We start from the raw sequence: 12,150 nt of genomic DNA, 5'->3' as shown, positions 1-12,150 counted from the left end.
AGTAAGGGTAGCAGTACCACAACCCTCCCGACAATAACCTTGCGACCCCCGCCCAGCTCCTTTTTGGGTCAGGATCCCTACAATTACAACACAGTGAAATTTCAGATTTAAATAGCTGAAATAATGAAATTTACTATTTTTAAAATCCTATGACCGTGAAATTGACCAAAATGGACCGTGAATTTGGTAGGGCCCTAAACATAAGGGACTGTGCCAACATGTAACGATAAATATATGTATTAGATACTGTAAGCCTTATAGATGTTTTAGCTAATGCTTGGGTATATGTGTCTCAGATCATTACCTGAGTGACCAAGGTAAGACAATGCTATGGTGGAATAACAAAACTATGGTGGGTTATCCCAGTGAAAAGAGCATGGGGACTTTTGTGTACCCTCAGTACCTCCCCAGTGTTACAGGAAAAGTCCATGACGGGGCTGGTGGGAAGGATCTCTTGTGAATATTGTATCTAGTGCTGAATAGAAGGCACAAGTCATGAGTGATGCATCAGATTTTATTACTGTTCCTAGGATGCTGGCACCCCCGTGTCAGCTCCTTTCCCTTTGAATGGCACTGCGTGTCATCGCTTAAATAGCCCAGAGTGAGACACCATCTACTCTGAGAGGTGCTTGTAGATATCCTGATTCATGTGTGAATTCCTTAGGCCAGATCTACATGACAAACTTTGGCTAGCATAGTTATGTCAGTCAGGGTTTGATGAGGTGTGATTTGAGACTGACATTGCTGTGCTGGCAAAAGCCACTAGTGTAGACACAGTTATATGGCAAAACTATGCTTTTGCCAGTCTAGCTTATTTCATTCAGAGGGCCGGAAGAAGCTACCTCAGCAAAGCGCAGTTTTGCTGGTATGTTGTGTCTACACGAGGAGTGCTTTGCCAGTATCATATAACAGGATAGCTACACTGGCAAAGCCTTCCAAGTGCAGAGTTGGCTTTAGTTGTGCCTGCACATCCTCCTTGCGTCAGAGCCAGCAAAGTCAATGGCTTCCCTTCAGGCCAGGTAGACGCACAGGACATTAGCGCACCTTTGGTAAGAAACAAAATGCTTTTGAAGGCTTGTTAGCCCGTCAGTAGCTTGCTTCTAAAGCGTATGTGTCTTAGCAAGACCTTTTAAAGCGAGGGTGGACTTCTGGTCAGTATGACCCCAGGGAAGTGCAGTCAACAGTTACCAGACAAGTCGACTCTTCAGGAGCCATGCAGCCACAGTGGATGTAGGTGTCTATATTAGTACTCTTATGACATAGCTCCCACCAGCGTAGTCATGCTGGTTAATAAAAGGGAAACAACTACAGCTGAAGCCCATTTATCTGAATTTCAATGAACAGCCTGGATCAAGTGTGTCCCATCTCCCCCATGTAGCCCTGTGTTAGTTAATCACCTGCTGATTAACAAACATGAAGGCTGTGGGAACTGTGATTGGGAAGAGGAAGGAAAGAATGGGGAGTAGCCATAGGAGACAGGAGCCTCTTTGGTAGCACTTCACCATTTCCTGGCACTGGCTGCCCCAGGAACAGGAGCTAGCTGTGTCCCTCACTATTGTACTGGCGCTTGCAGAGCTGTCAGTGCAGGGAAGTGCTGAAGCAGAACCAAGGTGGCTGCTCCCCCTCTCCCAACATATACAGGGCTTACTGCTAGGCCTAAATAACCTGACAACGTTAATTGTACTTTCTAGTCCTGAACGCCGGCCAAGGGGAAGACTGTTTTGGCCTGGCCCCGATCTGCCTGAAAGTGGGACGGCGTAGTGCTGGGTACTTAGACAGAGTGGCTGAAGTTCCAATATAATTTCCCTTGTGGATGTTCTTATTCCAGCATACGAGTGTCCACAGGGGAAGTTATATCAGAACAACAGTCTAAGTATGCAAGTACTGTAAATGTCCCCGTGAAGATAAGCCCAAGGATAAAAAGCTGGTTTTTTTTGAGAATGACGTGGTAGCTAGCCCAAGTTTTCAAGAAGGAGGCGGTTGGTGTGGGTAATGGGAACAACACATTTACTTTAATAGCACTTTTCAGTTCACACTTTCAGAACTAGTGTTTCAGGCGGTTTGCAGCTAATGGGAGGTGCAGGATCTCTGCGCTGAGCTTGGCCCGGAGCTCCCCTGAACGGAGAACTGCAGCCGCCATGACCAACAGAACAGCTATTTGTTATGTCTTATTAAAGTCTGCCTGGACACTAGGTGCATGAACAGTCTGAGGCCAGAGCAATGCCTCCACGAGAGCAGGGACAGAGCAGCGGCTGTACCATCCTTTAAGAGGGTGCAACCTGCCCTGCATCCTTTATGAGGGGCAGTTCTGATGAGTTGTGAGGGGGCAGGGCAGGGACATGAGTCCCTCTGTCCCCAGCAGAGGTTAGCGAAACCAGTTTTGCAGACGGGAATATAAGGACTGAGGCTGTGCCCATCCCTGCACAGGAACCTTGCACCCCTTTGTAGAAGCTGGGAACAGTTACACCCTTAATTCCTTAAATGTGAATTTGACAGAAATGGTTTTGGTCCCCAGGGAAGAGCTGGTATGTTGTACTGCCCAGTACAGGCTCAATCTGACCCCTTGCTCTAAGTGGTTGCCACGTGCCTCTTGCATTGGCTTACCACATGGAATGAGTTACTTGGCTTTAGTTATCACTTTCCCTCACTGTATCATTGAGGTGGGGAGGAGGATGGGAAAGCTACAAAGTTGGTCCTCTCGGTCCCTCACCATTGCATAAGTTTTAAAATTACATTTGTCATTGCATCTTTGTGAAGATTCTCTATATGCACATGTATTTCCATAGCATCCTTGCAAGAGGGAATTACTGTTCACATTTTTAAGTGTTTGAATGAAAATTCTGTTCTTGAAGTAAAGCAATAAAGATTAAAAAAATTGTAGAGTTCCGGGGTCTGAAATGAGAATGGATTTTGGAAATGCAGAGACAACGCCAATATGATTCAGTGGGTCTGGAAATAAGTGAGGGATTGGTTAAGAACTGTGCAACATGATGTGGAAAAATTACAATTTTTAAAAAAATACTGAAACAAAATATCAAGAACCCATCGAGACCTTTAATTGCATTCCTTTTATTGGTGGAACGGAGTCCAGGTATTATGTTCTTGCAGAGTAAATGCCAGTGCAGAGCAATGATTTTCAAATTTTTATTAACAAATTGCCAAAATAATCCTTCACTCCCAAGCCACACAAAAGGAGAACGTATAGTATATCCTCCGCATTATTACCACATGTCTATTCATGAAAGATGATGGCTACATGGTCTTGAGTCAAATTGACTGTAACTTTTGTTGAATAACCAATTTTACCAAATCTGCTGGACTTACCCACGTTCCTGTAATGTTAATAACAGCTACACGTCCAGTAACTATTTGTGTGGGTGACTGTGGCTTGGCAAGGGTGAGCATTTGTAATATTGTAAGAAAGCAGCAGAATGAAGTGGGCCCTGCAGCTGACTATCACTAGGGGTATGTCATGATTGGCTCGTTGCCAGAGCAGCAGCAGCTTGGACTGTGCTGGACAGTGGGTGTTAGAAAGACATTTTTCTCTCTAATGTCCTGGGACCAGCCTGACTACAACTCCACTGGAGAGTGGGTGGCATTCATAGAGTGATTATTAAACCACAAAAATAACAGGAGTACTTGTGGCACCTTAGAGACTAACAAATTTATTAGAGCATAAGCTTTCATGGGCTACAACCCACTTCTTCGGATGACTTCAGGTCCTACTTTTATTTTAGTCACGGATGAAGTTTTCATTAATTGCTGATGTATCACTTATAAAAAAAAATGTAAAATGAAATCATTGTGATTGCATGTAAAATGGTTGGCATTGGTTCTGTGGAATTTCTCCTGAGAGGACAAGAGAGTGAGTCGTCTTTTGCAGTTCTGGTTGAATCATTTCTTTGTTTTTCCTGCCAAACAGCAAATTTCCAGATCCCAATCATTCCTGGTGCTGCTGGTTCAAATTTGGGAGGAAAGGACAGACATACAAAGGCAGAAATATGTGCTGAAGTTACAGGGAGTTTGTTAGCCCACTCAGGAGGTGGATATTTACCACTCATGGTCCAGTGACACCTTGTGTAGAGGCGAAGCTGCTTTATGATGACAGAGCACGGTGGAGATAATTGGTGTATATATCTTCTCCCCAAGGGCCCCAAGCTCTGGATGTATTCCCTATTCATTCCCCATGCTATGGAACTAAAATTGATGGGCATGGCAGAGGTATTAGAGGTAGGTTGTGTGGAGACAGACACATACTTTACATCTTGAAGCCTGCCCAAGGAGCACTCCATTTGAATCAGCCCTGATACTAAGGTTGAAATCTGAGCAATTTAATTGTCTAGAAAGCAATTATCTGTTTAAAATCGTTATTTTTGAGCTTGGTGTTTTCCAACAGGAATCCAGCATTGGGCAGGTCCATTGTGACTCAGGCTATGTCTGCCCTGTGCACCTTACAACAGCGCAGCTCTGCTACTGCAGCCGCGCCGCGTAAGGTGCTCTGTGTAGCCGCTCTTTTATCGCTGGGAGAGAGGTCTCCCGGCAACAAAATGAAACCACCTCCAACACGCATGACAAAAGTTTTAACAACAAAAGTACCAGTGTAGACATAGCCTCAGTCAACTATTGGGCCGGTGTGGGTTGCTAACTTCTTCATGCTTGCTGTAGATTAAAAGAAGACAAGACAGTGGCTTTTATAATATGAAGGTAAATTTTATGGGGCTGGTTATCCTTCAGAGTTTTCACAATGCTAAGTCTTTGCTGTAAGTCTGTGCAGAACGCTTGCTGACACACCCTCCTGGAGCTGCCTGCATTTAGCAGAGAGAACATCATGTGGCATGTTAAACTCTGACAAATACAAATGAAGAGTAAGGGCAAGACTGAGCATCTTACCCACCGAACTCATCTCACTTCACATATTCTGGTTTTCCCTCCATGAATGGCCCAGAGATCCATTCCCGTAGGCAAAGCAGCTGGGCTGAGATCAGTTGTGCAATGTGACAAACTGTATCCCAGGTTCACCACTTTTACAAGACTATGATAAATTTTGTACAAAGTATACTTTGTGAGGGATCATTGGAAAATGCTAAACATTATTGTCCTGCTAGAATACGTGTCGCAACACTGTATGTAAAGTTATAAGATTCTGCTGTATAACAGTGCTGTAACCTGCTCCAAGTTAGAAAGGCAGGCCTAAATCAGTTCTTCAGAGACAAAAGAGACACTGATGCCCCAGCCAGGTATCAACATAATCAAATGGACTGTCATGGGCGGTCTTAAAGTCATCCTGTCTTCATAAAAAAACATATGGGGGCCCTGCCATGAGACCTTGTATCTCTATTACCCTCATGGCAGATATTATTGCTAGAAAGCCTGTTTTGACAGAGAGATGAATTGGAGAACATATAGCTACCAGTAGTAGCTCAAAGGGCAGGCCCATTAACCCCATCAGTACAATAGTTAGAGCCACAGGGCATGGAGGTTCCCCGACTGGGGATGTACATGCATAAAGCCTTTCTAAAGGCAAATTAGTGTAGGGCATGGAAATGTGGAATACTCCTGAACTGGAGGGTGGAAAGCTGAGATGGTTGCTAGGTGGACCCTAAGGGTGCTTGCCGAAAGTCCAGAGTTCTTTAGTGATAGAAGGTACTCTGCTATGTCTGGTATCTGAGTGAGAAACAGAGATAACTGGTGGTGTGCCCAGATGATTAATCTCATCTACTTGGCAGAATAATGTAAGTCTCAAAGTTCTTTCTATAGTGGATGGCAAAGTGCAAGGAATGTGGATCCAGATGAAGGAACTGACCATCTCTTTGAGATATCTCCTCTGGCTAGAGAGACAGTTCAACGGGAGTTTGAAGAGAGAAATTCATTCTTCAGGTCCAAGAATCAGAACTGTCTCCATCATATTGGAGCTGGCTGAAACCTCCCTGAGCACTCTTGGTTCAATGGAATTGGAAGGTAAAAATACACTGGATCAGGGGAATAGAAATGCATTGTACAGGAATCCCCAAATTCATCCTACTTTGGATCAAAACTTCTGACACTTCCGGTTTTCTTTGGTGGCAATGAGATCTCTGGCTGCATGACATCAATTGAGGAATGTGTCTTGAATAATAGCGTCCTTTACTTCCTGTTCAATGGTCATGCAAATTGTCTGCTGAGGTGATCATCTGTCAGCAGATTTTGTAACCATGATAAATGCACTGCTCTCAGAGTAATTCCATGCCTGACACAGAAGTTCCAAAGACTTACACCTTCCTGACATAGAGGGGTACTCTCCCTTACTCTCCCTTGTTTTATATAAAACGTGTCTGTAGTGCTGTCTGTCATGATTTGAATTGTCAGATCTTTCAGACCTGTGAGGAAAACTGTGCTCCCCTGACAAATAGACCTTAGCTCCAAGACATTTATATTTAGTCCCTATGCTCTGAGTTTGAAGGTTGTCTAAGTGGGCTCTTCAACCCAGTGTAGTACCATCTGTCACCAACATCTTTGATCATAATGATGAAAAGGGTATTTTCTTGCAAAATTTCAGAGGGTCTTTGCCACCAGTTTGGTGATGACAGACATCTGAGGGAATGTGCAATGTCATATCCAGGTGATGCTTACTTGGCTGACATACAGGCTTCAACAATCCTTGCATAGGACGAAGGTGAACTCTGGCATGCTGAATTACGTACGTGCAGGAAACCAAGTGCCCTAGAAGTCTGAGACAAGTCCTTATTGATATCTTGGATGAACTTGTAGGTGGGTGGACAGAACCATGGCTTGGAATCTTTCTTGAGGCAGACAGGCCATTGCCACTGTAGAGACCAAAACCACCCCTATAAACAATACCCTTTGAGTCGGAGTTAGTATTGACTTTTCTTTTTTATCCTTGGACCGAGAGAGGTGAAAAGTTGCGAAGTCTGCTGCAGGACGTTGGTTACCTGTTGATGAGACTTGCCAGAAATGAGCCAGTTGTAAGGATCAACCTGGACTTTTTGTTTCCTGAGGTAAGTGGCCATCACAGCTAGGCATTTTGTGAATACCCTTGATAGTGTTGATACGCCAAATGCTAGTACCTTGCACTAATATTGGGAATTGCCTATCAGAAATCTCAGATACTTTATGTGGGCAGGGTGGATTACTGTATGGAAATAAGCATCCTAATGGTAAAGAGCTGCACACCAGTCATGTGGCTCCAGGGTTGGAATGATCAAAGCTAGTTACCATCCTGAGCTTGAGCTTGAGAATGACGATCATAGAAGATTAGTGTTGGAAGGGACCTCAGGAGGTCATCTAATCCAACCCCCTGCTCAAAGCAGGACCAACCCCAACTAAAACTTCCCAGCCAGGGCTTTGTCAAGCCAGGCCTTAAAAACCTCTAAGGATGGAGATTCCACCACCTCCCTAGGTAACCCATTCCAGTGCTTCACCACCCTCCTAGTGAAATAGTTTTCCCTAATATCCAACCTAGATGTCCCCCACTGCAACTTGAGACCATTGCTCCTTGTTCTGCCATCAGCTACCACTGAGAACAGCCGAGCTCCATCCCCTTTGGAACCCCCCTTCAGGTAATAGAAGTCTGCTATCAAATCCCCCCTCACTCTTCTCTTCTGGAGACTAAACAATCCCAGTTCCCTCAGCCTCTCCTCATAAGTCACGTGCCCCAGCCCCTAATCATTTTTGTTGCCCTCCATTGGACTCTCTCCAATTTGTCCACATCCTTTCTGTAGTGGGGGGCCCAAAACTGGACGCACTACTCCAGATGTAGCCTCACCAGTGCCGAATAGAGGGGAATAATCACTTCTCTCGATCTGCTAGCAATGCTCCTACTAATGCAGCCCAATATGCCGTTAACCTTATTGGCAACAACGGCACACGGTTGACTCATATCCAGCTTCTTGTCCACAGTAATCTCCAGGTCCTTTTCTGCAGAACTGCTGCTTAGCCAGTCAGTGCCCAGCCTGTAGCAGTGCATGGGATTCTTTCATCCTAATTGCAGGACTCTGCACATGTCCTTGTTGAACCTCATCAGATCTGAAGAAGTGAGGTTCTTACCCACGAAAGCTTATGCTCCCAATACTTCTGTTAGTCTTAAAGGTGCCACAGGACCCTCTGTTGCTTTTTACAGATTCAGACTAACACGGCTACCCCTCTGATACTTAGTAAAAAGTGTGGCAACTGCTGTTTTATGCTCAGCTGGAACCACAAGGCCACTCAGGATGTGTCTTCACTGCAGCTGCAAGGTGTGATTTGCAGCCTGGATAGACAGACTCACACTAGTGCACTAAAAATAGCAGTGTGGATGCAGCAGGATGGGCGGCAGCTCAGACTAGTCACCGAAGCTTGAACCTAAGGGATCAGGTGGGCTCAACTTCAGTGGCTAGCTTGAGCCACCACCCATGTTCCAACATCCACACTGAGGTAGCGCAAGTCTGTCTACTTGCGTCGGGACTCATACTTCCAGCTGCAGCGTAGTCATCTTCAGAGCCCACAGGCAGCCCCAATGGATGCTGCTGGCCAAGAGAATCCAAACTGGAGTTCACTGGGCATATGCACACCACCAGTAAATATTTAGGAACAAGCACTTGAAGAACAAGTTTTGTTTGCAATATATTCAGCTTTGCAAACCTGAATTAAAGAAGAAACCAAATTTAAACACAATGGATGGATATTCTTGGGCTAACCCTGAAGTCCACAGGAGTAAGTGTTTCGACTTGGATTTAAGTCAACAGTTGCCTCAGTAAGGACTTTATGATTAAGCCTCTTTTTCCCCACTGTGTACTTGTTTAAAAGTTGCCAAAACAGGTACACCTCTACCCCGATATAACGCTGTCCTCGGGAGCCAACAAATCTTACCGCATTATAGGTGAAACCGCATTATATCGAACTTGCTTTGATCCGTCAGAGTGTGCAGCCCTGCCCCCCCGGAGCGCTGCTTTACCGCGTTATATCCGAACTCGTGTTATATCGGGTCATGTTATATCGTGGTAAAGGTGTAACATTTATTTTCAGCAAAAACTTATGCAATCGTTGCATCTAGCAAATCCCCCTCATATGCAGTTTGTCTGCAATATAGCCTAATGCTTAGAAGACCACTGAACACTCTTGCCATCCTACTCCAGGCAGTTATAAAATCCTGGCACTTTGAAAATGAAAATAAAAAACCTCTGACTGCTGATGCGTCTTGCATTTCATCCTACAGCTGAAATGTGTATTTCCCCCTGCACATGGCTAGCTATTAGTTTCTGTAGAGGACTGATTATTGTAATTAAGTCTCACTAAGTATCTCATTATGAAGTAATATATCACTAACAAGATCCACTGCAGTTATGCATGAAAGTGACATGTGGAAGTGTACAGTTTTAACATTATGCTTTCATAAAAAGAGCTACACAAATATGAAATTAATAACTCATTTATTGAATATATATGCAATGATACCAATAAAAAAAACTAATACTGCAAACTACAACTTTGGAAGTAAAGCCAATATAACAGGAACAAAATATACATAACATTGCAGATAGGAATGTGTTTACCCTCTTTATACATTCCTTGTCTTTACATCTGATGTAAATGTATGCTAAAGCTGGTCTAATCTGAGTGCTTTTCAATAAGCAACAGTCCTCTAGAATCCTTTCAGGGTTGAGATGTCTCTGCTGACTACTGAGTGTGCGTACATATGCATACATAGAAACTGCTTCAGCAAGTATATATAAATCAAGAGCTGTGCTCTGTTAACCTCCATCATTACTATGGTGGAATCTGTTTATAGTGAAATGGAAGGAGAGTTACTATTTGTTGCAATATACTTTCAGTCCTCTAATAGTTAAGTTTCGCTGTGCTGATAATGAAGGTTAATTCCACTAGCATATTGGTTCAACTTTACTAATCTTCTTGTATTATAGCAATTATCACATCAGATAAGTGTGACATTTCAAGGGTGGGGTGGGGTGGGAATATCATCTCCTCTGCTCTGGTCTGGTATAAGAAGTTACCCCTTCCTATATGGAATAACAGTAAGAAGCAATTCCCGGCTGCTGGTCTTGCTACAGCTGCTGTCCACTAGAACAGTGGTTCTCAACTGGGGGTAGGTGTACCCCTGGGTACACAGAGGTCTTTTAGGGAGTACATCAACTCATCTAGATATTTGCCTAGTTTTACAGTAGGCTATATAAAAGCACTAGCAAAGTTACAACCTAAAATTTCAGACAGACTTGTTTATACTGCTCTATATACTTTAAGTACAATATTTATATCCCATTTAATTTATTTTATGGTAAATTATTTTATGGTAAAAATGAGAAAGCAATTTTTCAGTAACAGTGTGCTGTGACACTTTTTTGTATTTTTATGTCTGATTTTGTAAGCACATAGTTTTTAAGGGAGGTGAAACTTAGGGTATGCAAGACAAATCAGCCTCCTGAAAGGGGTACACTAGTCTGGAAAGGTTGAGAACCACTGTACTAGAAAGTGAGACTCGGGTCCAAATTCAGCAAAGCTGGCACATGGAGGTGTAATTATGCCTCCCTAAACCAGCAAAGTCCTTGTACGCAAGGGAGATTCATCTTTGTGGAGTGTAAGTGGTGTATTCACTGCTGCCCTCCATGGGTGTTGGCAGATGGAATTCCCACCAGGGCTCTAGGAACAGGTTCTCCTGTTGGCAAACACCTGCTGAATGAGTGAACCCTTTAACCACAATGCCCATGTCCCCTTTCCAGCCAGTGCCACCTACACTGGTGCTAGGCTGACCCTTTGTAGCTTCCCTCACAAATTTGTGGCCACTTTGTGCCACCACCTGGAACCTCTTCAAAAGTATATAAACCAGAGTCTTAGGGAATTTTGCCAATAGCCTTCTAGAACCCTTCCTCCCCCAGCTCCCAGTACCCTACAACTGCTCAGGGAGACAGGTCCTGCCAGCTCTCCCTGGGAAAAGAGCAGTAGAAGGGATCTTTTTAAAGGAAAGCCCTTTGCTGATATAATGAAACTATTTAATATATTATTTTGTGGAAAAAATCTCCCATTATAGGTGGGTTCCATGAGTCTCTTGAACAGAGACACACTGCTCTTGTGAGCAAGAAATGCCAAAAAGGCCTAAAGTAACTAAATTCAGTGAAATCAGTTTCATAAGACGAGTTTTCTTAAATTCGAGATTGTTTTCTAATCGTGAGATGAAAGCAAAAGCTGCCTATTTGAAAAAAAAAAAATGCCAGGAACAAATAAACCTTATTAATTTAACTAGTTAATTTAAACAAATCTATTTTACCTATAAAGCACATTCATTACTTCTAACCTCTGGGAAGGCAGTAAATGCTGCAGAATAATCTTCAATATATGCTTGCAAAGATTACATTGCTTTACAAAAAAAGACAAACTGTCCAAAATTTCAAGCTAAAATGCACATAAAAAGACAGTAATGGCAGTATTTCATCTTTAAAAAATGATGTAAATGTTGTATACCTATCATACATTTTCATGCTTATTAAAACTACAGTTAAGGACATAGGAGATGTACAGTAAATACACTGCTGAGGTACATTTCTTCTAAATATTAACACCATGACAGAATTACTCCTCAGCAAGTGATACTACTTGGGAACATATAAATACAATTTTTACATTGTAAGGCACTTTTACCCAGCACACATGACAAGATGAAGTAAATTAGAACATGAATTTGAGGCTTGTAACAAAAACCACTTTCGTTATTGACTTTTAGTTTCCATGAGTTCTGAATTAATGATGGTTTAGTCAGCCTCAACGGGTAGCCAGCCACTTGCTCTTCTGCTACTCAAAGGTAAAGTGTTGTTATGGTTGCTAGTGGCATGCGGATAAATGATTTTACCCATAATGAATTATTAGACTGAATATTAAATCCAGCAATCGACACAATGTGAATTTAGAACTTAGTGAAAAATACAATGATTATATTGGCAAATCTACCCCATTGTACCTTTCATCCTTCCTTAACCAAAAATACAGTAGTTGCAAACAAAGTGCCTTTATTCCATGGGAAGGCCATGTTTGAGGCACGCAACCTAGAACCTAATCTAGGCAGTGTGACAGACATTTTGCATTCTGAAACCGTTCTGCGTAGCTGAAAAATGTTCATATTCTAGAAAAAAGCAAACACCTTGGTAAACAATCTCAATCAATCTGTCA

The sequence above is a fragment of the Terrapene carolina genome, unplaced genomic scaffold, assembly GCF_002925995.2.
Source record: "Terrapene carolina triunguis isolate 2854851 unplaced genomic scaffold, T_m_triunguis-2.0 Scaffold131, whole genome shotgun sequence".
NCBI lineage: Eukaryota > Metazoa > Chordata > Testudines > Emydidae > Terrapene > Terrapene triunguis.
The sequence above is the reverse complement of the archived record's forward strand: the minus strand, read 5'-3'. Positions refer to the sequence as shown.